Genomic DNA, 24,421 nt, shown 5'->3' on the forward strand with positions numbered 1-24,421 from the left:
TACTATTGCTTCTATACAATTTTGATAATTTATGTTATTGAAATTGAGTTTTAGTATTATGCTTTTCAGACTTTGATAATCTTAATTTTTTTCATTGGAAGTTTAATATGAAACACCGCATACATTAACAATACATTGGCTCAATTCAACGTCTCATCAGTGTCACATAACGTTATGTTTGAAAAAATAATTAAAACTGTAAAAACAATATAAAGATAATGGATTAAAATTAAAATTGGACAAACCAAAATCATAAATATTTTTGGGCCTTAGATATTGGGCCTTCATATACTTTTCTTAATTGATAAACCTTTATCAAAATCCTTATTGGGCTTGAAATTGGACTCAAATTATATGACATTGCATAGAATCCCCAGTCACGCGAATTCCACGTGGAAATGTAAAAGCATGGTCTTACGTTCCGTCTACTACTACTCGGAGTCACTCCTACTCTGATCTAAACGTAATTCGAGAATCTACATTTCCAGCAAACCTTCATCTAACCACCATCTTCCGAATTCACACGCAAAAAGAAAAACAAAAAATTAAGACTAGAATTTGGATCTGCTTGTGCAAAAATTTATGATCGGAAGCGATGCATGGCAATTTCAAAGAACAGACAATCGAATACGTACTTGCGGCGGGATGGGAGATCCTATATGTGCTCGATCAGGGCGGGTTGGGTCCTACATCGAACGGCGATGCTGCTGTAGTGACCCGACCCAAGACCAAAGACAAGGATGAAAATGACGGGGAAAAGCTTCGGGCTAGGTTGAATTCAGCTCTTATTAGGGGGAAAACCCAATGTTAAGTGGGGCGATGTCGCGGGTTTGGAGAGTGCTAAACAAGCGTTGTTGTAGGCGCTGATTATTCCGGTGAAGTTCACCCAGATCTTTATGGGTTAGATTTCTGATTTTGATACCCTTTTCCTCGATAAGTTTTTTTGTTTGTTTGATTGAGCTGTGTGTGAAAATTAGTAAGTAGACCTCCCAACTATTTCATTTAACAAAATGAGTCGTTGAATTTTTCTCCAATATGAAAGGTCACATGAACTCTGCCCATTGAAATAGTCGGTCACAAGCCTGGATAAAGGAGAAGTGTTGGAAAAAATATATCATCGTTGGTGTTATGCCTGTGACAGCCAACCAACTATGGCGTCACACCTCTTCATATGGAGATTAGTTCAAACAGCTTAACGCAAAGTGCTAGGTCGTCGCCCTCAGTGGCATCAGGTTGCAGTGATGGTGTAATGCCCGAAAATTTTGTTATTGTAATCTGAAATAATTTATTGATAATTGATGTGATTATAGACGGAAAGATCAGATCGAGAAAGATAAAAGAAGACTTGAATTATGTGCGAGGACTGAACCCCTCGCACATATGCGCGACGGAGCAGGACGCATATGTGCGAGGTAGGCAGAGAACCTCACGCATATGCGCGACTAGGACCCGCGCATATGCGCGAGTATGGCAGAGAACCCCGCGCATATGCGCGAGTATGGCAGAGTACAAGTATAGAAGATATGCTTAGAGCTGTAGTGCTAGATTTTGGCACTAGTTGGCAAGATTCTTTGCCTCTTTGTGAATTTTCGTACAACAACAGCTATCAGACGAGTATAGAGATGGCTCCATTTGAAGCGTTGTACGGCAAGAAGTGCAGATCCCCTCTTTATTGGGACGATATCTCCGAGGTACCTGAGATTAGGCCTGATATGATCCGAGATATGACTGAAAAAGTGAAACCGATTCAGAAGAGAATGAAGACAGCTCAAGACAGACATGCCAAATATGCCAATGTTCGTCGTCGACCGTTGGTATTTGAGGCAGGAGACATAGTATTTCTGAAGATTTCTCCTTTAAGAGGCATTGTCAGATTTGGCAAGAAAGGGAAGTTATCTCCACGATATATCGGTCCTTATGAGATTCTCGAGAAGATAGTAGATCGTGCCTATCGACTCGCCTTACCGCCTTCTCTATCTGGAATACATGATGTCTTTCATGTATCTTTATTGCGGAAGTATCTTCCTGATGCATCTCATATTCTTCACCCAGACGAGGCAGAATTTGATAAGACACTGAGTTATTTTGAAAAGCCGATCCAGATTCTTTCCGCTTGTGAAAATTCAGTGGAGTCGTCATGGCATCGAAGAAGCTTCTTGGGAGATTGAGTCAGACATGAGACAGAAATTCCCAAAGTTATTTCACTGATGTGAGTTTCCTGTTTAACTTCTGTTATCCATTTCTTATTGTATCTGATTTGATTGCCTGTGATTTCGAGGACGAAATTAGATCTTAGAGGGGGAGAAATGTAATGCCCGAGAATTTTGTTATTGTAATCTGAAATGATTTATTGATCATTGATGTGATTATAGACGGAAATGATCAGACCAGGAAAGATAAAAGGAGACTTGAATTATGTGCGAGGACTGAACCCCTCGCGCATATGCGCGACCGAGCAGGATCGTATATGCGCGAGGTAGGCAGAGAACCTCGCGCATATGCGCGACCAGGACCCGCGCATATGCGCGAGTATGGCAGAGAACCTCGCGCATATGCGCCGGGAGAGAACGCGCATATGTGCGAGCTGAGGAAAGAAAGATTGCCGAGACCAGTAGGTCTCGCGCATATGCGCTTAGGGAGGTCGCGCATATGCGCGAGACGTGCAGTTCAAAGATGAAGCCACTTGGACTTGGCATGCATATAATATGATAAGTTTCTTATTTCTTCAGACTTGCAAGGAAGAGAACGAGAAAAGTGCCAGGGAAATTTCAAGTTCCTTCGAAGATTATAATTTGAATTTTGCAAGATCCGTCCGTCATAATTTCAATCCGAGTTCAGTACCGTGTTCCTATCGACAAAGACTTCAACTGGACGTAAGATTTTTATGTTTTGATATGATTTGAAAATATGATATGGAAGAAATCCTGATATGACTGATATTATTTGTTCCTGAGATTGTTATCGTTGTATAATCGAAATCAGATTGAAGAACGGATACCGTATGGAATTGTTATGATTTTCAGATTGAATTTGATTGAGATTATACAGATCTGATTTCAGATTGAGTTTGTTATCGATTATGAGTTGTTGAGATTGATATCTGTTGATATCTGTATTGCTGGGTATATTGAGATTGTGCAGTTATGCCGTTGAAACAGAATTAGATTGAGTTCTGATTATATCAAGTATTGATTGAGTTGTATATTGATATTGTACTCCTCAATATTGTCATTGCCAGATTGAGTATTGACAAATTTGAATTCAAGACTTCGACTTCGTCAGATTGACAAGAGAAAAGTATAAATCAATGTTGAACCGGGAAGATATGACTCGAGTTAGATCTGACTTGAGTTTCCCAAAACCACATAATTTATTAATTGCATTGATGTTTGCAATTAATGAGATTGATATGCTTAGTCTATTGATTTATATTAAAGCATGTACAGAGTTTGGGCAGATGTGCCTACTCTTTGGCAGAGCCGCCAAGACACTGGACTTTTGGTGTATCGATGTTGCTTAGACGTAGATCGACTTCTATCGCTGAGATTCGATACAGAATGCCAAAGTCTGAGTTAGACCGGGATCCCTAGATTAGAGAAGAGTCGAGTATGAGATTATGAGTCACGAGTTGATTTACAGTTTTATATCGATTCATATCTTTCAGATTATGATACATGTTATTGATATCTGTTTCTTGCTTTTATATCTGTTTATATGATTGCATGTATACGTTGTTTATACTGGGAATATATTTCTCACCGGAGTTATCCGGCTGTTGTTGTGTTTGTATGTGTGCATGACAACAGGTGGGACATGATCAGGGTCAAGAAGAGGATGGGTGATAAAGATTAGCGTGGAGATCCGGACTTAGAAGTAGATTTGTTTCATTACCTGATATGTAGTGAATGAACAATTGTTTGTTATGATTTACTTTTGTACAAAACTTGTACTTTAGATCTGGATGTTGATCTTGTAAATGAAATAAGAATTATTTCATATGTTGCGCACTCGTGTATTTAAAAAAAAATAATTTTAGACCCAGATTAATTAATTGATCCTAATAATGATTAAGAAAATGAATTAAGTTCGTGTCCCCACAGCAGGTGGTATGAGAGCTGTAGGTTTATTTGACTGAGATAGAAGCTAGTGAGCGGGGTGGATTGAGTTTTCTTTCCTGCTTTTACATGCTAGCATTGCATTATGTTGTGATGTTTTACTGCTTTGAAATGCATGTTTATCTGAATATCTGATTTGATTGGAAATATGTATTGTGAGAATGAATCAGAATCGATTCTTGATCAACAGTAAGATGATTAGAGGAGGACTGAAACAGAACTGTTGTATTTGGTTACTAATCCTTTTGATAATCAGATATGCCTCCTTGAAGAGTCGCAGAACAGGGTAATACCTCCACCAATCCAATGGATGTCACAACAACTCCGATGGAAACCCTACTGAAGAGATTTCAGTCGCTCAAACCACCGACTTTGAAGGGCACAGAGAATTATGTTGAGTGCGAGAGTTGGCTAGATGACATTGAGATGCTGTTTGATTCCTTGGATTATATAGATGAGCGCCGAGTCAGATTGATTGGGCACCAGTTGCATGATGTTGCGAAGAATTGGTGACTTACGACTAAGAGGGCTTTGGAGCATCGAGGTACAGTTATTACTTGGAAAATCTTTAAGACTGAGTTTTATCAAAGATTTTTTCCAGTATCCTACAGAAAAGACAAGGGAGCGGAGTTTGCTAATCTGAGACAGGGTCAGTTGAATATTGAAGAGTATGTGACTAAGTTCTCTACCTTGTTACGTTTTGCTCCGCAAGTTGCTGAGAATGATGAAGCTGTTGCTGATCAGTTTATCAATGGGCTGAATCCTAAGATCTTTACACTAGTGAATACCAGGCGACCGAATAACTTTGTTGATGCCTTGAATAGAGCAAAAGGAGCTGAAACTGGCCTGATTAGGCAGATAGGAGCTTCGTATGTTGCCCCAGCACCGAAACAGCAATAATCTCCCACTCAGTTCCACCAACCCCCTCCCAGATTTGAGAGTGGCAGTAGTAGCAGTGGAAAGAAAGATCAGTTGAAAGCTAGGGGAAGACAGTTCAAGAGGCCTGGTAGTAGTTCATCTAGCTCCAGTGGTTCCACACAGAGTTATACCGGAGCTTATTGCAGTACTTGTAGAGGGAGACATCCCACATAGCAATGCCAAGGAGTATTTGGTAGTTGCGACATCTGCAGACACCAGGGACATTTTGCTAGGGTCTGTCCACAACGAAGTTCCCAGAGATCCCAGGGAGCAGAATCATCTGGATCAGTGGCTCAGATTGATAGACGATCAGCTGCTGTTCACTCCTTCCAGCCACCGACTACTACTCAGTCACAGCAGATGCCAGGAGGAAGCCAGACTGTTAGCCAGCCTCCGAGACAGCAGGCCAGAGTATTTGCTTTGACTGAAAAATAGGCTCAAAAAGCATCAGACGATGTTGTTGCAGGTAACTGTTCTCTTTGTGGTTATCCTGATTATGTATTGATTGATACGGATGCATCCCACACATTTACTTCTGAACGATTTGCATTGATTCGTGCATTGCCTGTTGAGTCATTATCTTCTATAGTATCTGTCTCTTCACCTTTGGGGAGAGGTATTATATCAGTGAATTCTGTGAAACATTGTATGCTACAGTATGACAGGCATGAGATTGAGTTGGATTGTATTGTACTTGGGTTGTCTGATTTTGACTGCATTATTGGTATCGATATGCTGACCAAGTACAGAGCTACCGTAGATTGTTTCCAGAAGATTGTGAGTTTCAGACCTGATATGGCTGATGAATGGAAATTTTACGGTAAGGGTTCTAGATCGAGAATTCCTTTGATATCTGCATTATCTATGACTCGATTATTACAGAAAGGAGCAGAGGGTTTCCTTGTGTATTCAGTAGACGTACTGAAATCGAGCCCATCATTGGCTGATTTGCCAGGGGTATGTGAGTTTGCTGATGTCTTCCCAGATGAGATTCCGGGTTTGCCTCTAGTCAGAGAGATAGACTTCAGCATTGAATTGGTAACATGTATAGTTCCGATCTCTAGAGCTCCATACAGAATGGCACCGATTGAACTGAAAGAATTGAAAGATCAGTTAGAAGATTTACTAGCCAAGGGTTACATCAGACCGAGTGTTTCTCCTTGGGGTTCTCCAGTATTGTGTGTCAGAAAGAAGGATGGTTCAATGAGACTTTGCATTGACTATCGGCAACTGAACAAGGCTACGGTAAAGAACAAATATCCTTTGCCTCGTATCGATGATTTATTTGATAAGTTGCAGGGTTCTTCTGTTTATTCCAAGATCGATCTGAGATCTGGATATCATCAGCTGAGAGTCAAAGATTCTGATATCTCGAAGACAGCTTTCAGAACCAGGTATGGCCATTATGAGTTTATTGTCATGCCGTTTGGTTTAACCAATACTCCAGCTGTATTTATGTGTTTGATGAACCGCATATTTCAGAAGTATCTTGATGATTTCGTGATTATTTTTATCGATGATATTTTGATTTACTCGAATAATATGATTGAGCATGCTGAGCATTTGAGAACTGTGCTGGGAATTTTGAGGGCTGAGAAATTGTATGCCAAACTGTCTAAATGTAAATTCTGGCTGAAACAAGTTGTATTTTTGGGACATATTATATCTGGAAACGGTATTTCTGTTGATCCTAGCAAGGTTGAGGCAGTGATTAGTTGGCCTAGACCGACATCTGTGCCAGAGATACGCAGTTTTATGGGTTTAGCAGGCTATTACCGTCGATTTATTAAAGATTTCTAGAGCATTGCTAAGCCTATTACTCAATTGACTCAGAAGAATGCACTTGGTCAGAGGAATGTGAATCCAGCTTCCTCGAATTGAAGAAAAGATTGACCAGTGCTCCGGTGTTGACTATCCCGTCAGGTACTGGTGATTTTGTCATTTATTGTGATGCTTCTCACAGAGGATTGTGTTGTGTTTTGATGCAGCGAGGACATGTTATTGCCTATGCCTCGAGACAATTGAAGCCACATGAGTCTCGCAACCCAATTCATGATCTTGAATTGGCAGCCATTGTCTTTGCATTGAAGATTTGGCGACACTATCTATACGGTGAGAAGTTTGAGATTTATTCTGATCACAAGAGTTTGAAATATCTGTTTTCACAGTCAGAACTGAATATGAGGCAACGAAGATGGCTTGATTTACTGAAAGATTTTGATTGTGAGATCAAATACTATCCTGGAAAGTCGAATGCAGCAGCTGATGCACTGAGTCGAAAGGTATGTTCTTTGTCCTTATCGACGATCGGTGTTTCGAATTTGATTGAATATTGCTGTCTTTTTGGATTGATATTTGAGACAGATTGTCAACCATTGAGACTCTATGCTGTTCAAGTTGAACCAGAGCTGATTTTGAGAATTAAAGACGCTCAAAAAGTTGATCAGAATGTGCAGAACTCGATTTCGATGGTCAGAGCAGGGCATCGATCACAATATCAGGTACGTGATGATGTATTGTATGTGAATAATCGTCTCGTTGTGCCAGATGTTTCAGATTTGAAACGACAGATATTGTCAGAAGCGCACCTTAGTCGATTCAGTATTCATCCTGGTGGTAGAAAGATGTATAATGATTTGAAAAGACAGTTTTGGTGGAAACAAATGAAAGCAGATATTGTAGAGTTTGTATCAAAATGTTTGAATTGCCAACAGGTGAAAGCCGAAAGAAAGAAACCAGGAGGTTTGTTGCATAGTTTGTCTATTCCTGAATGGAAATGAGATCACATTTCTATGGATTTTGTGACGAAGCTACCGCGATCCTCCCGAGGTTGTGATGCGATTTGGGTTGTGATTGACAGATTAACCAAATCAGCATATTTTATTCCGTACAAGATGACGTACAGACATGACCAGGTGACAGAGATCTATGTCAGAGAAGTGGTCAGATTGCATGGAGTGCCGAAGTCGATTGTATCAGACCGTGATCCTCGGTTTACTTCGCACTTTTGGCACAGTTTGCAGCAAGCTCTAGATACTAAATTGCACCTTAGTACTGCATATCATCCACAGTCCGACGGACAGTCAGAGCGGACTATCCAGACATTGGAAGATATGCTTAGAGCTCTAGTGCTAGATTTTGGCACTAGTTGGCAAGATTCTTTGCCTCTTTGTGAATTTTCGTACAACAACACCTATCAGACGAGTATAGAGATGGCTCCATTTGAAGCGTTGTACGGCAAGAAGTGCATATCCCCTCTTTATTGGGACGATATCTCCGAGGTACCTGAGATTGGGCCTGATATGATCCGAGATATGACGGAAAAAGTGAAACTGATTCAGAAGAGAATGAAGACAGCTCAAGACACACAGGCCAAATATACCAATGTTCGTCGTCGACCGTTGGTATTTGAGGCAGGAGACAGAGTATTTCTGAAGATTTATTCTTTAAGAGGCATTGTCAGATTTGGCAAGAAAAGAAGTTGTCTCCATGATATATCAGTCCTTATGAGATTCTCGAGAAGATAGGAGATCGTGCCTATCGACTCGCCTTACCGCCTTCTCTATCTTGAATACATGATGTCTTTCATGTATCTTTATTGCAGAAGTATCTTCCTGATGCATCTCATATTCTTCACCCAGACGAGGAAGAACTTGATGAGTACACTGAGTTATTTTGAAAAGCCGATCCAGATTCTTTCCGCTTGTGAAATTTCAGTGGAGTCGTCATGGCATCGAAGAAGCTACTTGGGAGATTGAGTCAGACATGAGACAGAAATTTCCAAAGTTATTTCACTGATGTGATTTTCCTGTTTAACTTCTGTTATCCATTTCTTATTGTATCTGATTTGATTGCATGTGATTTCGGGGACGAAATCAAATCTTAGAGAGGGAGAAATGTAATGCTCGAGAATTATGTTATTGTAATCTGAAATGATTTATTGATCATTGATGTGATTATAGACGGAAATGATCAGACCGGGAAAGATAAAAAAAGACTTGAATTATGTGCGAGGACTGAACCCCTCGCGCATATGCGCGACCGAGCAGGGCGTATATGCGCGAGGTAGGCAGAGAACCTCGCGCATATGCGCGACCAGGACCCGCGCATATGCGCGAGTATGGCAGAGAACCTCGCGCATATGCACCGGAATAGGACGCGCATATGCGCGAGCTGAGGAAAGAAAGATTGCTGAGACCAGTAGGTGTTGCGCATATGCGCCGAGGGAGGTCGCGCATATGCGCGAGACGTGCAGTTCAAAGATGAAGCCACTTGGATTTGGCATGCATATAATATGATAAGTTTCTTATTTCTTCAGACTTGCAAGGAAGAGAACGAGAAAAGTGCCAGGGAAATTTCAAGTTCCTTCGAAGATTATAATTTTGATTTTTGCAAGATCCGTCCTTCAGAATTTCAATCCGAGTTCAGTACCGTGTTCCTATCGACAAAGACTTCAACTGGACGTAAGTTTTATTATGTTTTGATATGATTTGAAAATATGATATGGAAGAAATTCTGATATGACTGATATTATTTGTTCCTGATATTGTTATCGTTGTATAATCGAAATCAGATTGAAGAACGGATACCGTATGGAATTGTTATGATTTTCAGATTGAATTTGATTGAGATTATACAGATTTGATATCAGATTGAGTTTATTATCGATTATGAGTTGTTGAGATTGATATCTGTTGATATCTGTTTTACTGGGTATATTGAGATTGTGCAGTTATGCCGTTGAAACAGAATTAGATTGAGTTCTGATTATATCCAGTATTGATTGAGTTGTATATTGATATTGTACTCCTCAATATTGTCATTGCCAGATTGAGTTTTGACAGATTTGAATTCAAGACTTCGACTTCGTCAGATTGACAAGAGAAAGGTATAAATCAATGTTGAACCGGGAAGATACGACTCAAGTTAGATCTGACTTGAGTTTTTCGAAGCCACATAATTTATTCATTGCATTGATGTTTGCAATTAATGAGATTGATATGCTTAGTCTATTGATTTATAGTAAAGCATGTATAGAGTTTGGGCAGATGTGCCTACTCTTTGGCAGAGCCGCCAAGACACTGGACTTTTGGTGTATCGATGTTGCTTAGACGTAGATCGACTTCTATCGCTGAGATTCGATACAGAATGCCAAAGTCTGAGTTAGACCGGGATCCTTAGATTAGAGAAGAGTCGAGTATGAGATTATGAGTCACGAGTTGATTTACAGTTTTATATCGATTCATATCTTTCAGATTATGATACATGTTATTGATATCTGTTTATATGATAGCATGTATACGTTGTTTATACTGGGAATATATTTCTCACCGGAGTTATCCGGCTGTTGTTGTGTTTGTATGTGTGCATGACAACAGGTGGGACAGGATCAGGGTCAAGAAGAGGATGGGTGATAAAGATTAGCGTGGAGATCCGGACTTAGAAGTAGATTTGTTTCATTACCTGATATGTAGTGAATGAACAGTAGTTTGTTATGATTTACTTTTGTACAAAACTTGTACTTTAGATCTGGATGTTGATCTTGTAAATGAAATAAGAATTATTTCATATGTTGCGCACTCGAGTATTTAAAAAAAAATTTTTTTTGACCTAGATTAATTAATTGATCCTAATAATGATTAAGAAAATGAATTAGGTTCAGGTCCCCACAGATGGGTTCTCGCACCTTACTGGATGGGGGCGAGTAAAGAAGCTATTTTAGACTAGGATTAAGAAGGTTAGATTAGCATCTTGGAACATAGGAACATTGACAGGCTATTTAATAGATTTAGTGGATGTCATGGGGAGAAGGAAGGTAAACATAGCTTGTCATCAAGAGACAACGTGGAATTAAAAGAAGGTTTTAAACTTTTATGTTTAGTAATGAATAAAACTAGAAATGGAGTAGAAATAGTGGTGGATAAAGCCTATAGGGATGCAATTGTTGCGGTTAGGAGGCTTGGAGATAGGATATTAACACAACTTTAGCCTTAGAACCAAAGATCATTCATATCATTAGTGCGTATGCACCACAAGTGAGATTAGATGATGAGACTAAGAAGGAAATTTGGGACACTGTAGGAGACGTAGTTAGTAGAATCTCCTGTAAGGAAAAGATCTTCTTAGACGAGATTTAAATGGCCATGTAGGTAAGGATAAAGTTGGATATGAGAGGGTCCATTGAGGTCAAGGCTTTCTGGTTCAAAATAACACAGAGATTTCTATTCTAGCCTTTGCCTTAGCGAGTGATATTGGGATAGTACCGGGGCAGAGCTTTGGCCCTCGTCCCCCCCGGGGGGCCTATGCTCTCGTACATATTTTCTATAAGAAGACGGAGAGTCATTTAGTAACCTTTAGGAGTTGGCATGATATAAGTCAAATTGATTACTTTCTTGTAAGAAGACTAGACCTAGGTGGTTACAAGGAGAACACTTGAAGAGCCAACATAGGTTATCAGTCTTAGATCTTTTCCTTAAGAGTAGAAGCAGAGTGAACAAATGTCAGATTAAGCCGAGAATCTAGTGGTGGACTATGAAGGCAGATGTATGCCAAACTCTTAGGAATAGGATTTTAGATAGTTAGTTAGTCCTCGAAGGATAAGAGGATGTAAAGCATAAAAATAAGACCGATACCTCTGAGTTATTTGAACTCATGACTAACCATATAAGTGGGGCGAAGGAACTACTTGGAGAGGGTAAAGGGAAGTGAAGACTAAACAAGGAGATATGGTGGTAGAACAATGAGGTGCAATAAGCCATTAAGGAAAAGATAATAAGGTTCAAGAACTTGCTAGAAGCTAGATCAAGAATCTTATGAGCTGTATAAACAAGCCAAGAGACTCAGTAGTGGAGCAGTAAGAGATGTTAAAAAAAGAACTTATAATGATTTGTATGATAGGCTATGTACCAAAAAAGGAGAGAAATATATTTTTAAGATAAAAAAGTCAGGGATCAAAACACTAAAATATTTAAGCCATGACAGGTGTATCGAGCACGAAGAAGGTAGAATTTTAATGCAAGATAAAGCTATCCTAATTAGGTGGAGGGATTACTTTAAGAATTTACTCAATGGGACAAGTACGAAGGAGTGAATTGTGGGTAGACCTGAGATGCAAAAAGTAAGGCATCTAGTGTTTCAATGAAGAGCTAGTGCTAAGGAAGTAACAAAGGCACCGAAGAGGATGAAACTGGGGAAGGTCGATCGGATGAGAACAATTGAGGTATGGAAGTGTTTATGAGAAGTTGAGATCCAATGACTGACCGTGCTCTTTAATAGGATTCTAGATACTAGGAAGATGTCAAAATCTTGAAGACATAATATTGTAGTGCCAATTTATAAGAATAAATTAAATATATAGGAATGCTCAAAATATAAAAGGATTAAGCTTATTAGCCATAGGATGAAGTTATGAGAGTAAGTGATAGAGCAGAGAATTAGGAGTATCACTACAGTATCAGATAACCAATTTGGTTTTATCTCGGGTAGGTATTCAATTTAAACTATTTTCGTGATTAGACAAATGATAGAGAAATATAGAGAATAAGAAAAGAGCATGCATATGATATTTATCGATTTAGATAAAACCTATGATAGAGTGCCTAGAGAATCAATCTGATGGGTACTTAGAAGGAAGCATGTGCCTCAATACTACATCGAGATCATTAAAGATATGTATAAAGCTGTTGTAACCATTGCTAGGTCTATTGGAGGGATGTCAGTAAATTTCCTGTGGCAGTAGGACTTCATCAAGGATCGACTTTAAGCATTTACCTCTTTGCTTTGGTTATGGATGAGCTGACATGGCATATTTAGGATGAGGTACCTTTTGGTGTATGTTGTTTGCAGATGATATTGTTCTAATATGAAGGTTTTGAATTAGTCATTAAAAATGGAAATATTTTGTTTGTAATTTTGGTCCTGAATCTATATAAATGGGAAGTCTAATTTAGATTGAAGACCGAGAAGACACAGAATGTGAAACTTTTTCTATTTAGGATCTATTATCCAAAATGCTGAATGCATTAGAGAGGATATGAACCATATGATTAAAGCATAGTGAATGAAATGAATGATGACATCATGAGTTTTATGGGATAGAAGGATCTGTGAGACCAAACATGGTCTCAATCCTACATATCTTAGATTGATAGCAGGTTAATGGAAGAAGTAGAAGGAGGGGTAGGCCATTGAAAATTTGAATAAATGTGGTTAAAGAGGATATCTTAGATCTTGGTCTAAAAGATGACATATGGGAAAATATCTTAGTTTGAATAACTAATATCCATGTAGCCGACCTTACAACTAGTGATAATGTGCTACAATGATGATGTTGATGGTGATGAATTTCATAACGTTTATTTAAAATGGGACATTTAAATAAATCTTAAACAACTTGGTTTGAAATTCATCCTTGTTCTCAAACTCTTAACCCACAAAAAAGTTAGACAAATTATTAAAAGAGCGAGTAACATTCATTTCAACATCTCCTACAATGGTTAGTAGTATAGAATCTTGCACATCTTGTACTAAATAAGAACATTCAACTTGTGTTTTCTATGTTGTACATAATGTAAGCTCATCAACATGATTATCTTAATCCGCAACAATTTCATGCTCAGCTATTTTATTTACCACATTATCAATCTGTGCAATTTTTTGTGCTCATTCATTTCATTGTTTAAAACATTATAAAAAAAATACTCCATCAAAATATTCATCATATGTTTTCTCATGACCACCACATACATCAATTTCTCCATTATCAATTCTCTCATCATTAAAATCTTTACAAACTCCAACATCACTACCAGTGTAATATTTTTCATAACTGGTTTCAAAGCGGCCACTTGTTTTGATGATTTCAACATGAACAAAATGTCTAACATTTGAAACTACAAAAAACAAATATGTTTTCAATTCTCGTGAACTGTTTATATAGATTGGTCTCAAATTATACCTCAAATTTTGGTTAGTAACTTAACCTCAATACCATATAATTCGTATCCATATGAAGCGTCTCAAAATTTGCATCTCCAACATCTTCAATATTTATATCACTCTCATCAATAGATATAACATATCATCCCAAAATATTATCGTCACACCATGAATATTTATGTTTATCGTTAATCTTCCACCTACCATCAAAATTAATTAGATTTGAATCATATTTTTGTTCACACAATCCGTAAAAAAAGTATAAATAAGTGATGTAAGGTTAATAGAAACATACATTTTGACATATTTAAATTCATGTATTAAATTACTATGCGACCAAAAATAATTTACTTTTATGACATGAACAACATATTAAAGGAAATAAATAATGACCGACTGACTGACCAATTAGTCCATTGATCGAGCTACCAAAATACACGTAAAGAGTAAATGACAAGGAAAAAATAAGAAAAGACGCCCATGGAGAACTTTAAAATAAGAAAAGACGCCCATGGGAAAAACTAAGAAATTAAAAATGATCATAGCGTAAATACCACTTTATTTTATCAACCAATCTTATTTTTCGTCATAAATTATTGTCTGATGTTAGGCAAAATACGCCCATGGAGAACTTTTGTTTTATATGGCCCACCTGGAACAGGAAAGTCATTCTTTTCAAAAGTTGTTGCCACTGAAGCTGATTCCACCTGTTTCAGGTATCGCTTACACATCTACATGGGCTCAAATATTTTATAAGTAGCATCGTCTTTAAATAAACTCATTGTGTATTGTTAGTAGAATAAGTTTCATCTGAACAAGTTTTTAGTAATATGTTTTCTTCCTATTTTAGTTTAGTATAAATAGTCTTTTTCTTCTGTTGGACAACAACTTCGGGAGTTCATTTTCCTCTCTGTAAGCTGAACAATTGAGTTTCTCCAGTTTATGAGAAAAGTTCTTATGAGATTTAACATGGTATCAGAGCAAAATTGCCGATCTAAAATGCTTGTTTGATTTTTTTTCTTCGACGAGTTGCTCTGTAACAGCACCGATTTGAGAATCGGTGCGCGATAACTTCAATTCTTCTTTTCTGGAGCTTCGGTCGAGATTTATCTATCTCCGAGTATCTTCAATGGCAGATAATATTGGATTCAATGACCACTCTACATTCATCCATTTGACACTCCTGGTATGTGCCTTGTTAATGATCACTTGACAGGGGCAGACAATTATGGAGTGTGGAGTCGAGCAATGCTTATCGCATTACGTGCAAAAAATAAAACTGGATTTATCGACGGTACGTGTAGAAAGCCTGCTATTGAACAACCATCTTTGCATCAATGGGAGAGATGATCATGAATTCGGTTTCGAAAGAAATTTTTGGAGGTATTGTTTACACAATTGATGCATTTGCTGTTTGGAATGATCTCAAGGATCAATACAATAAAGTGAATGGTTCACGGATTTTTGCTCTGCATCGAGAAATTGGACGCTTACTGCAGGGTAGCAACACTGTGTCGAGTTATTATTGTAGATTGAAGCAGTTGTGGGATGAGTATTCATCATTAGTCGCGCTTCCATTGTGTGAATGTGATACTGCAAGACAATACATTGCACATGATCAGCAACACAAGCTTCTACAGTTTTTGATGGGACTAAATGACGGTTATGCTCAAATTCGAAGCCAAATTTTGATCATGAACCCTCTGCCTTATGTAGGACAAGCATTCTCTGTTATAACCCAAGAGGAATCACACAGGTCACTCTCTACGGCTGAATTGCCATCGACAGCCCTTTTCTCTGTACAAGGCAAACTGAATAATCAGAAAAGAGATACACACTGGAATGGTCATACCAAGGAGTTCTGTTACATACTTGTTGGATATCCTCCGGGTCACAAGCTGTACAAAGCTAACAAAAATAGGAGGGGGCAAACTGGAAGATCATACAAGGATGCTCCTAAAAATCAAAGGCCATATGCAAACTTAACTGATGTTGCACTAGTAGAGACTCCGCCCATGGCTAATGCAGAAGTCACCAGTACTACCAGTGAGTCTGTATTCACACCATCTCAGTATGTCGAAATATTAAAGACGTTGGAAACACACAAGGTTCAATCTCCCACTGAACCAACTGTGAACATGGCAGGTATACCTGATACTTCGAATTCTCCATCACAATGGATAATTGATAGTGGTTCAAATGCGCATATGGTTAGTGATTCTAGTTTGCTGCACAACTCTAAGGCCATAGTGACCTCTCCTAGGTATGTGGGATTGCCAAATGGTAGCAAGGCCTCTGTCAGTCGAATATGATTTATTTTACTCACTAATTCTATCACACTTGACCATGTATTGCATATGCCAGATTTCAACTTCAATCTTCTTTCAATATCCAAGTTTACCAAGGACCACAATTGTTTTGTTACATTTTACCCTCACTTTTGTTTATTTCAGGACCTCAAGACTGAGAAATTAATGGGGATTGGTAAAGAATTCAATGGACTTTATCATCTTGATACAAAATTCTTTTCCAGCTCATATCACATCCTAGTACCTTTTACTCAGTCTCTTGATTCAGTTTGCAATAATTCTGTTCGTAATAATAGTTCAATTGTCAATGTTTCTGGTGATAATTTTCTTTGGCATAAACGCTTTGGACACATGTCTATTTCTAGAATGCAATTGCTGCCATTTTTGCAGAAATCTGTAAGTCTTCCCCATTGTTCCATTTGTCCCATGTCTAAGCAAACAAGACTTAAATTTCCCTCAATGAGTTCATCTAAATCTTCTTGCTGTTTTGAGTTGATTCATGTTGATCTCTGGTTCCATACTCCCACCCATAACGATGAGAAATACTTTCCTACAATCGTTGATGACTTTTCTAAAGCAACTTGAGTTTACCTCATGCATTTTAAAGTTGAGGTGCTGCAAAATCTTAAAGTTTTCTTCCGGATGGTTCATACTCAATTCTCTGCCACCATAAAAATCATCCGAATGGACAATGCAGGTGATTTCTTCAAAAGTGAATGCACCTTGTTGTTCAAATCTCTAGGCATGATACATCAAAGTTCATGTCCTTACACCCCACAACAAAATGGAGCTGTTGAACGTAAACATAGGCACATATTGACATAGCCCGTGCTCTGCGGTTTCAATCCTCATTACCTTTACGATTTTGGGGAGAGTGTGTCTTGACATCTTGTTATCTCATTAACCGTACCCCCAGTCCATTAATTCAGAATAAGACACCTTATGAGATCTTGTACCATAAAACTCCATCCTTTGATCATATTCGTGTCTTTGGTTGTCTATGTTATGCCACCTCTTTAACCCTTCGAGATAAGTTCTCTGCTCGAGCTAATTCTTGTGTATTCTTGGGTTATTCTAGCACTCAAAAAGGGTACAGGGTTATGAATCTTGCTACTGGGAAATTTCTTGCTTCAAGAGATGTTGTCTTTCATGAAAATATTTTTCCTTTTGCTATTCCAGATCCATTATTACCTATATTTCCATCAGACCCTTGTTCAATTACATCAGATTTGGTTGGGGACGTCTCACCTACTTATTCTGATCCTCTTGACCAACCAGTCCCACCGCTTGTTCCTCATACTAACAATCCAATCTCCCAACCACACAGAAAATCCTTGCGTGTCTCCACACCTCCCATTTGGACCAAGAACTATTCTTGTCCCACATTGTCTTACAGCAATTTAGCCACCTCTAAATATCCTCTAAACCATTATCTTTCTTATTCTAAATTTTCCCAACCTTATAAGAAATTTTTGGCATGTGTTTCTTCTGACAGAGAGCCTAGCTCTTATCATGAGGCCATCTTAGACACTAGGTGGAAGGCAGCCATGGATTTAGAACTAGCAGCCTTAGAGTCTAACCACACTTGGGATTTGGTTCAGTTGCCGGTTGGGAAGAAGTCTATTGGTTGTAGGTGGGTGTATAAAATTAAACGACATCCAGATGGAACTGTTGATCATTTTAAAGCTCGTCTTGTAGCCAAGGGATACACACAGCAAGAAGGCGTAGATTATCATGATACTTTCTCCCCCACAGCCAAGATCGTCACTATACGTTGTTTAATAAGTGTTGCAGCTACGAAGCATTGGCCCCTTTATCAAATGGACGTCACCAATGCTTTTCTCCAAGGAGATCTTGAGGAAGAGGTGTATATGCAAATACCACATGGGCATCCTCTTCAAGGGGAGAAACGTGTTTTACGGTTGCTTAAGTCTCTATACGGTCTTAAGCAGGCTTCTCGGCAGTGGAATACTAAATTTGCTAGTGTTATGAAGCTAGCAGGTTTTGTTCAATCCGATAATGATCATTCCCTCTTTACTAAGCCTGATTGTACTCATATCACGTTATTGTTGGTATATGTAGATGATATTATAGTGACGGGAAGTAGTGAGAAAGCCATTACTGATCTAAAGAATTTCTTGCATTCTCACATTCATATTGAAGACCTTGGCTCATTGCGTTATTTTCTCGGCATAGAAGTTGCTCGCTCCAAGGCAGGGATTTATCTCAACCAACGTAAATATGTGTTAGAATTGCTAGCAGACTCGGGTTTGACAGGTGCTAAAGTTTGTGATACTCCTGTTATTCAGCACCAAAAGCTGACCAGTCATGAACTTGATGTGTTTAACCAACAGAGTTTTACTTCTGGCCTCACTGATGATTTGTTGTCTGATCCCAGTGCTTATAAAAGATTGGTTGGTAGACTCATTTACCTTACAATTACAAGACCTGACATTTGTTATGCTGTGCAAGTCCTAAGTCAATTTATGCATGCACCAAAGAAATCACACATGGACTCGGCAATACGTGTTTTGCGCTACTTGAAGTCTGCACCAGGATTGGGCATTTTGTTATGTGCCAATAATGTTTTTTCTCTGCATGCTTATTGTGACTCCGATTGGACATCATGTCCGATGACACGCCGTTCGATCACAGGTTATTGTATCGATTTGGGAGAATCTTTGATCTCTTGGAAGTCTAAGAAGCAAAATACAGTGTCATGCTCCTCCGCCGAAGCGGAATATCGAGCAATGGCAAGCACCACTTGTGAGATTACATGGATAATTGGGCTACTGACAGATATGGGAGTGACATTACTTTCAATTCCAACTTTGTATTGTGATAACCAAGCAGTGCTTCACATTGCTGCGAATCCATTATATCATGAGCGCACCAAGCACATAGAGATTGATTGCCATCTGATTAGAGAAAAGATAAAGAGTGGCGTGATCAAAACCGCACATATCCCTACCACAGAGCAAATAGCTGACATCTTCACCAAGGGACTCAGTCGGGAACAACATTCTTATCTCCTATCCAAGATTGGTGTCTTGAACCTACACCAATCTTGAAGGGGAGTGTTACTAGAATAAGTTTCATCTGAACACGTTTTTAGTAATACGTTTTCTTCCTATTTTAGTTAGTATAAATAGTCTTTTTCTTCTGTTGGACAACAACTTCGAGAGCTCATTTTCCTCTCTGTAAGCTGAACAATTGAGTTTCTCCAGTTTATGAGAAAAGTTCTTATGAGATTTAACACGTATAATCCATTTGTTCTTCCAATCCTACTATTTAAATTTTGTTGGACTTTCCAAGAGCATGCTGCATAGACAACCGAGGTTGAAGGGTTCTCCAAACTCCTTGAAAATCTGGATTGATTTGTATTCAATCACTTGTATCCATCATAACTTTTGTCTAACTATATATTTTTCTGTAAGCTATTAGGCAGCGATTTGATAAACTCATTTACATATCTCTCCTAGAACTAAAAGGAACAACAACACATGTTAAAAATCAAGATCTACAGTGTCAAGTGTATCAATACAGGCCTATCAACTACACCATAATCCTGAGATATAAAACAAGGGCCGAATAACAACAATAACGGGTAACAAGGAAATCTCTAGAGCTGCCGTTTCGAGGTTTCTTTTTAATGTGTGAATAGACTACCTTTGATAGAAAAATGTTCCAAGAAGATGAATGATCCTAGTTGCACATAGTGAGCAGGGAGGATATGGCTTTGTTGGGTTAGAATAATGTTGATTTAATAATTAATCTTCTAATTTTCTAGCCAATTTCAGACTGCATCTCTAATTTGTTAGACTGAACAGAATCAGATTGAGATAATAAATTCATTTGGTACATAAGAAAACTGTTTATCTTCAACCTTGTAAGCTCTCTTTTTATATGTTTATACACAACTTCATAGTATAAGCAATTTTTGTTCCTTCTTTCGTTTTTTTTTTTTTGAAAGTTCCTTTCATTTTGAATGTTTGAAAAGTGGTGTAAAGCAATTGTCCATGCGGAGAAAGGAAATTGAGTTGCTCTCAGTAACTATGGCTCGTCTGTTTGGGTTGTCACAATTAAAATCGTGGCCTTGTGACAGGGAATGAAAAAGCACAGTCTCCTTCAGGAAGATATTCTTCCAGCTATGGCATCGAACAGAAATGTTCCAACGGTTACTCAACGAATTCATGGATCTACTCTCTAAAAATAACTCACCCGAACTAAACCTCAACCAGATGAATCTAACCCCAGATAGAATGGATACCGATCCTCCGGCGATAGATAAAAAGGGTTCGGATTCGATAGCCGTTAACTTACCAAGTTCTACGAGTCATTGATACCGAACAAATAAATCTGGATCATTCTGCCTCGGATCAACCAACTGTGACTGAAAAGATTTCTTGATCTTAATAAATGTACCATGGTGGGTGATTTTACAGATACCAAACATTGTGTTTGTCACCCAGCTGGATCGGATTTTGAGTGTGTGACGAAAGATGTGACAATGGGGGAGCTGTAAAAAAATGAGAGCTATAGCTCTGTATGTTGGTCCCACGTGCGGAATTTGAGATAACAAATCTCGAAAATAAAGAATAAACTGGACACCGAGATTTACGTGGAAAACCCCTAAAAATTATTAGGGTAAAAACCACGGGCAAGATGAAAAGAATTCCACTATAATATTTTGTGGTGTACAACTCACTCACTGTGTTTCAAAGAGATCACACACTTTCTTAATACAGGAGAACAAAACACCTCACAAATATTATAAAACTAAGCATTCAAATGCTTATAAGATGAGAGAAAACTCGAAGAAAGGATGATTTCAGAATGAAGGAGGAAGCTCTATTTATAAAACTTCTGTCAGTGTGAAGACGCGTTAAAAACGCGTCCTCTGAAAAATCCTCGTCAACAATTTTGTCTGCCTAATTTTCCAATTGCTAACATTGATGACCCCTCATTTAATGCATATATTTTTCTTGCCGACATTTCTCCAACTTGGAGATTTGATTGAGAATCACACATCTCCACACATCTTTTCAATCTTGCCATTCCCTGCTGCTTACGTTTCTGCTAGGCCACTTGAGGATCTACACCCCTCAAACTTATCAGTGTTCACTGGCTTGGTCAGAAAATCAGCTATGCTGTCCTTCGTATTGATCTTCTGCATATCCACGCTTCCTTCTTCTACTACTTCCCGTACAAAGTGAAATTGTAATCCAATGTGTTTTGTCCTGGAATGAAAGGCTGGATTTCTTACGATGTGCAAGGCACTCTGACTGTCACAAAACAAAGAAACATTTTCTTGTTTGTGCCTGATCTCCTCCAATAACCTTTTAATCCATATTGCCTCCTTGTAACCTTGAGTAGCTGTCATGTATTCTGCCTCTGTTGTAGATAACGCCACAACTGTTTGCAGTTTTGAAACCCAGCTTACTGCTCCTCCTGCAAGTGTAAACACATAACCAGTAGTAGCTTTCCTCTTATCAGGATCCCCTGCATAATCTGAATCGACATAGCCCCTGAGTGTAAAATCTGATCCTCCATAACATAATGCAGCATTCGAGGTACCCTTAATATATCGAAGGATCCTCTTAACAGTGCTCCAATGCTCTCGTCCAGGATTCGCCATATACCGACTAACTGCTCCCACTGCTTGAGCAATGTCCGGTCTTGTACAGATCATGGCGAACATCAAACTTCCCACTGCCGATGCATATGGTACTCGAGACATCTCTATCCTTTCTGCTTCACTGCTAGGACACATCTCGGATGATAACTTGAAGTTAACAGGAAGAGGGATCGAGATTGGCTTACTATCTTTCATGTTGAAGCGTTGCAAGACTTTCTTCAATATGTGAAAGCCAAATCTTTCTATTACTTCTATCTCGGTGAACTTGCATCCCTAGAATCTTGTTTGCTGGTCCCAAGTCCTTCATATCAAATTCCCTAGCCAACTGTGTCTTCAATCCTTGGACCTGATCTTTGTTGGGGTCTGCTACCAACATGTCGTCCACATACAAGAACAAAATGATATAATCATCATCAGACCTCTTGAAATATGTACAAAGGTCTGCACATAATATGTTGTATCCAAGGCTAATGATATAGGAATCAAATCACTTGTACCAACACCTCGGCGCCTGTTTGAGACCGTACAGAGATTTGTTCAACCTGCAAACCAAGTTCTTTTTGTCTTTTTCCGCAAAATCTTATGGCTGGAGCATATAGATTTCTTCTTCAAGATCTCCATGAAGAAACGCTGTTTTCACATCTAGCTGTTCTAGATGTAGGTCAAACACCGCACATAATGCCAACACTACTCTGACTGTCGTAATCCGAACCACTGAAGAAAATATCTCATTGAAGTCAATGCCTTCTTTCTGAGCATACCCTTTTATCACCAATCTAGCACGATACCGCTCCACTTGGTTATTGCCATCACGCTTGATCTTATAGACCCATCTGTTTCCAATGGCTTTCCTCCCTCGTGGTAGTGTAACAAGATCCCAAGTTTTATTCTTGTCCAATGCCTCCAATTCTTCTTGCATTGCTATCATCCACAAGGATACATCCGAGCTTTGAGTAGCCTCGTGGAAACTCGATGGCTCACCATCCTCTGATAATAGACAATATGCAATATTGCTTTCAGTGACATAATCTAAAAGCCAACCTGGTGGTCTTCTGTCTCGAGTTGACTGCCTCACATTGGAAACCTCAAACTCAACATGTTCTTGTTCTTCGTGCTCTGCTACTGCTTCACAAGAAACTTGACCTTTGTTCGTCTTATTTTCCACCTGAAAAATAGTAGTTTCTGAATTCGATGTGCCTTTGTCTCCCTTTACTTTATCTTCCTCAAAGATAACATCCCTGCTGATGACAAGCTTGTAAACAGTAGGATCCCACAAGCGAAACCCCTTTACTCCATCAGCATAACCCAAGAAGCTACATTTTCTGGATTTTGAATCAAACTTCGATCTTTCTTGCTCATTGTACGAACGTACACAGGACTTCCAAATGTATGCAAATGAGAATAATCTGTCGACTTCCCAGTCCACATATCCATCGGAGTCTTCAGATCAATCGCCACTGAAGGAGAACGATTGATAATATAACAAGCGGTTTTGACTGCTTCTGCCCAAAATGACTTTTCTAGACCTGCAGTCCTCAACATAGCTCTTGTTCTGTTCAACAAGGTTCTATTCATTCGCTCCGCCACTCCATTCTGTTGAGGTGTGTAAGCCGTCGTAAATTGTCTTTTGATGCCCTCATGTTGACAAAATGCATCAAATTCGTCACTGGTATATTCTCCTCCATTGTCAGTCCTCAAACACTTGATTTTCTTTTCTAAATCAAGTTCAATCCGCGCTTTGAAATCTTTGAAGATCTGGAAAACATCTGATTTCTTCTTGATCGGATACACCCAAAATCTCCTAGAGAAATCATCAATGAACGAGACAAAGTATCTCGCTCCTCCTAGATATACAACCGGTGCTTGCCAAACATCTGAATGAATCAGCTCCAATATACTTTTGCTCCTGGCAGTAGAAGTGCCAAACTTTAATCTGTGTTGTTTAATGGTAACACAATGCTCACAAAAGGGTAATGACACTTTTGTAAGTCCCGGCAGCAGGTTCCATTCTGAGAGAATTTTCAACCCTCGTTCTCACATATGCCCGAGCTTTCTATTCCATAACACTGTTAATTCTTCTCCTGAACCAATTGATGGAACATCTAGTTCTGCCTCTTTGTGTGTTTCTCCCAAAAGTACATACAGATTTGCAGCAACATTTTCCGCCTTCATAACCACAAGCGCGCCCTTCACAATTTTCATGATCCCGTTTTCGATACAAGTTTTGCACCCGATATCATCCAATTGCCCCAAGGACAAAAGATTTTTCGTCAGTCCTTTCACATGTCGTACCTCCTGTATGGTGCGAATGGTGTCATCAAACATTTTAATTTTTACACTACCGACCCAGCGATTTCCAAGGCATGATCATTTCCCATGAATACAGATCACCCTGAGACTGGTTCATAATAATCAAACCATTCTCCCCGAGATATCATGTGCCACGTCGCTCCTGAAACCATTATCCATGTGTCACAAAATTTGTGCCTGCCTTCTGCAATAGT

The 24,421-nt window shown here is 38.8% G+C and overlaps 1 long non-coding RNA gene across 2 annotated transcripts; it reads left to right on the forward strand.

Moving 5' to 3' along the window:
- The first annotated feature begins 393 nt into the window (after positions 1-393).
- On the forward strand, positions 394-20,536 carry LOC142548366 (uncharacterized). Of its 2 annotated transcripts, none has more exons than XR_012820960.1 (3): positions 394-900; positions 14,581-14,686; positions 20,307-20,440. It is a non-coding gene; the product is annotated as an uncharacterized LOC142548366 (long non-coding RNA). The 2 variants fall into 2 exon arrangements; XR_012820961.1 differs by having other exon boundaries at positions 395-900; positions 20,385-20,536.
- Positions 20,537-24,421: the final 3,885 nt, after the last annotated feature.

The sequence above is a fragment of the Primulina tabacum genome, chromosome 1, assembly GCF_025594145.1.
Source record: "Primulina tabacum isolate GXHZ01 chromosome 1, ASM2559414v2, whole genome shotgun sequence".
In the NCBI taxonomy this organism is placed as follows: domain Eukaryota; kingdom Viridiplantae; phylum Streptophyta; class Magnoliopsida; order Lamiales; family Gesneriaceae; genus Primulina; species Primulina tabacum.